Below are 4,653 nucleotides of genomic sequence, written 5' to 3' on the forward strand. Positions count from 1 at the left end.
TTTCCTTACTCTGTTCGGTTTTATTTTATTTTATTTTTTGAGAATGAATCTCACTCTGGCACCCTGGTAGAGTGCCATGGCATCATAGCTCATAGCAACCTCAAACTCCTGGGTTCAAGTAGTTCTCCTGCCTCAGCCTCCTGAGTAGCTGGCACGAAAGGTGCCCACCATGCCTGGCTAGTTTTTCTATTTTTTTTTTTTTTTTTTGTAGAGACAGAGTCTCACTTTATGGCCCTCGGTAGAGTGCTGTGGCGTCACACAGCTCACAGCAACCTCCAACTCCTGGGCTTAAGTGATTCTCTTGCCTCAGTCTCCCGAGTAGCTGGGACTACAGGCGCCCGCCACAACGCCCGGCTATTTTTTGGTTGCAGTTTGACCGGGGCCGGGTTTGAACCCGCCACCCTTGGTATATGGGGCCGGCGTCTTACCGACTGAGCCACAGGCGCCGCCCTAGTTTTTCTATTTTTAGTAGAGACAGGATCTTACTCTTGCTCAGGTTGCTCTGGAACTCCTAAGCTCAAGTGATCCTCCTGCCTCAGCCTCCCACAGTGCTGGGATCACAGGCGTAAGCCACCACACCTGGCCCATGTTTTAAATATATTACAATGTGCTGCTGTTTCGGTGATGGAGTTTTTGTATTAAAGCACTCTTTCTCCCAATTTAATAATCTTTGAGCCTTAGTAACAATCATTCAATGGAAATGACTTCTGACTGGTGGATTTCAAGTAAGTTTCCAAGGCAGGAGAGTTCATTTGACAGCTGGCTGTAACTGAGGAAGACCCACCCCCTAAAGTCAACATTGAGTTCCTGCAAAACAAAACCCCTGCCACTATGTAAACCCCTGAGCAGAGAGCCAGAGGATAGACTTCCAACCCCTTCTGGGTTCTCTCTGCCTGGAGGTTTGGGTTTTGTAGTTGTTGTAATTTTTGTTTCTGTGAATAAATCCTGACTTACCACTGATTCTGTGGTCCATGGATTCATTCTTCAAATCGCGGAGAACCTGAAACTCCGGTATCACTGGTACATTTTAAATGTCTCTCTGGGCCTGATAAACTAAAGTAGGCGTCTTCAAACTTTAACCAGGGGGCCAATTCACTGTCCCTCAGACCGTTGGAGGGCCAGACTATAGTTTAAAAAAACAACTAATCAAATTCCCACGCACACTGCACATATCTTATTTTGAAGTAAAAAAACAAAACGGGAACAAATACAATCACACCGCTTCATGTGGCCCACGGGCCGCAGTTTGAGGACCCCTGAACTAAAGGAACTCACATTCCCCACACCAAGTTTTTTTTTTTTTTTTCTTCCCTCATTACCTATCTTAGGTTCATTGTCTGGGTCTCCAGTAATTAGACTGATGAAAGGTTAACAAGGGCCATGTGCAGTGGCTCAGGCCTATAATCCTAGCACTTTGGGAGGCTGAGCCAGAAGGATTGTTTAGCTCCAGAGTTTGAGACCAACCTGAGCAAGAGAGAGAGACTCCACCCCCATCTCTACTAAAAATGGAAAAAACTATCTGGGTGTGATGGCACATGGCTGTAGTCTCAGCTACCCTGGAGGCTGAGGCAAAAGAATTGCTTGAACCCAGGAGTTTGAAGTTGCTGTGAGCTATGATTGTTGTGCCCAGATCTTGAAATCCCCCACAAAGACCACTAACCTTAGCCGAGTGCGATGCAAAAACAATAGAGCCGTTTATTCACAGATTTGAATCTGGGCTTCTGCCGCAGCAGGAGGGCAGAGAAGCCCCTACAACAGAGGGAAGAGCAGTTTTAAGGATACAGAAAAGTGGGGGGAGGAATAGGGGCTTAGGGGAAAGATTTACTACTACTGGGGCTGAGAGTGGGTGCCATTATCGCTCAGGGCAAACACACTGGAGCCGGGGTGGGGGAGGAAGCAGGTTGCCTATCACCTTTGGTATGCAGCTGTAAATTAAAGGCTGGGGGCAAAGTGGGGTCAGTGAAGGCTGTGAGACAAAATGGAGTTAGTTTTAACAAAATGAAGTTAGCTTTGTCCTTTCATGATGATGCCACAGCACTCTACTCAGGGCGACGAGTGAGACTTGGTCTCACAAAAATAAAAAATAAAAGATTAACTAGAAAAAGGTAAACAAATTTATTTAGTACAAGTTTTACCTGACATAAGGAAATGAAGACCCACAGAAATGGTGAAACAAAGTTGTTTTTTTTTTAAACAAAGTGTTTTTGTACTTAGTTTGATGAAGAGTGGAAAATCACAGGAATATGTGATGGGATAAATGGGTATAATCTAAAAGCAGAGAGCTGGGGGAAACAGCAAGACTTGTTCATTTCAATTCCTTTCTTTTCCTCCAGGTATAGGGAGGGCATCTCTCATATGTGTTGTGCCCAGATCTTGAAATCCCCCACAAAGAACACCAGGGAGCAGAGTCTGATGCAAAAACAAAAGGGCCGTTTATTGCAAGTTTGAACTTGGGCTCCCGGGGTCTCTGCTACAATGGATCTGAGCCAGGAGCCCTAAGCTCTGGAGCAGGGGGGTTTTATGGTCCTATGCAGCGGGTGGGCGTGCACAGCTTGAAACAAAGGGGGCACTTCTGGATTGGTCAGGTGGGGGGGTCCCTGATTGGTGGGCAGTTGTCTCATGATTTCGGGGAATTGCCTGGGCTTACCTGGAAAGTTAAGCTTACTGAGTGAAATGGTGGGGGGGAGCAAAACTTAACTCCTAAGATGGCACTGGTCTGGTTCTTTCAGATGGTCTTGTAACCTGTTTCAGCAGGTCACACTCCCTCCAGCATCTTCCATTTCTCAGTACTCCTTCAGCTTAAAATATTCAGTATGCCAAGACATCATACTGAATATTAACTTTGGGGTATTCTGTACCCCTCCATAATCAAAACTCTGAGAGCTTCTATCTTAATATTTCTAAGACTTCATGAACTGCTTTGAGTTATTCAAATGTAACAGAATTAGGGCCATAGACCAAATAATAATCTTAGGTAATTAATTTTGAAGTCTGAGTCTTTGAAAATGATAGGGGACTGCATTCCTTGGGGAATGGTTTTTTGTTTTGTTTTTTTGAGACAGAGTCTTACTCTGTGACCCCAATAGAGTGCTATGGTACCATCATAGCTCACAGCAACCTGTCTCTTGGGCTAAAGATATCCTCCTCAGCCTCCCGAGTAGCTTGGATGACAGGTGCCCACTACAGCACCTGGCTAGTTTTTCTATTTTTAGTAGAGACAAGGTCTTGCTCTTGCTCAGGTTAGTCAAGCCCCTGAGCTCAGGCAATCCACTCGCCTCTGCCTCCCAGAGTGGTGGGATCACAGGCCTGAGCCACCACACCTGGCCCTTGAAATGGGTTTTACTGAAGCGTCCCCGAAGACAGCTGATGACTAACCCTTGAAACCTCACCAGTCATCCTGTGGTGTGACTTGGGGTGACTTCTCCCAACCACTCCCTCAAGGTATTGTGAGGAGCCCTTAAGAAAAGGATATGGGACAGCCGTGTCTTGTACCTGTCATTACAAAATCCAAAGGCATATAATTACATGCTTGGTTTTATGTATGACTTATATGAAATATTAATTATCCACAGAAGTTTCCTTCAAATCACCTTTATCTTCCTAATTGCTCAATGGGAAACCCTTATGTTGGGGGGTGTTTTTTTTTGTTTGTTTGTTTTGAGACAGAGTCTCACTATGTCACCCTGAGTAGAGTGCTGTGGCATCACAGCTCACAGCAATCTCAAACTCTTGGGCGATTCTCTTGCCTGAGCCTCCCAAGTAGCTGGGACTAAAGGCTCCTGCCACAATATCCAGCTATTTTTTTGTTGCAGTCATCACTATTGTTTAGCTGGCCTGGGCCAGGTTCAACCCACAAGCCTCGGTGCATGTGGCTGGTGCTGTAACCACTGTGCTACAGGCACCGAACCAGGAAACCCTTATAAGCAGCTAATTATTATGGGCATTTTGTGCAATTTACAATAAGGGACTAAAATTTTTCTTAACATTGATCATGCCTGTAATCTCAACACTTTGGGAGGCAGAGTCAAAAGGATCACTTGAGGTCTGGAGTTCAAGACCAGCCCGGGCAACATAGTGAGAGATTGTCTCTACAAAAAAAAAAATACTTACTTGGGAGGGGAGATACCATGATCACGAAGGTGGTTTTCCCAGGGCGAGGCTTATCCATTGCACTCCGGATGTGCTGACCCCTGCGATTTCCCCAAATGTGGGAAACTCGACTGCATAATTTGTGGTAGTGGGGGACTGTGTTCGTGCTTTCCCCTGAAAAAAAAAAATTTTTTTTTCTTACATTATTCAACAAGTGCTTATTCATGATAAATCTATTTTGGTCATAATGAGTGTTTTTGTCCGGTTAGAAATTTAATCTTTGTTAACAGGGAGGTAAGTAATTTCCCATCTTAGTCAAGGAGGAACATGGACCCGCCTGACTCATTTCTGCTTGCTGTCACCTTTGTTCACCTTCCTCTGGATGTGAAGTGTTTCCGTGGGCTAAATACCCATTTAGTAAACTCAACCAAGTCATCATATCTTTAAAATGTATTTATTATGTACCTCTGTTTTCAGAGTTCCTTTGTGTGGGGATTCTTTTATTTTTTGTAGAGACAGAGTTTCACTTTATGGCCCTCGGGTAGAGTGCCGTGGCATCACACA

At 44.9% G+C, this 4,653-nt stretch overlaps 1 non-coding gene across 1 annotated transcript; it reads left to right on the top strand.

The window, feature by feature from the left end:
• The first annotated feature begins 4,102 nt into the window (after positions 1 to 4,102).
• LOC128585179 (U1 spliceosomal RNA) lies at positions 4,103 to 4,266 on the top strand. Its single transcript, XR_008379914.1, has one exon. It is a non-coding gene; the product is annotated as a U1 spliceosomal RNA (small nuclear RNA).
• Positions 4,267 to 4,653: the final 387 nt, after the last annotated feature.

The sequence above is a fragment of the Nycticebus coucang genome, chromosome 4 (assembly GCF_027406575.1).
Source record: "Nycticebus coucang isolate mNycCou1 chromosome 4, mNycCou1.pri, whole genome shotgun sequence".
NCBI classification, from domain to species: domain Eukaryota; kingdom Metazoa; phylum Chordata; class Mammalia; order Primates; family Lorisidae; genus Nycticebus; species Nycticebus coucang.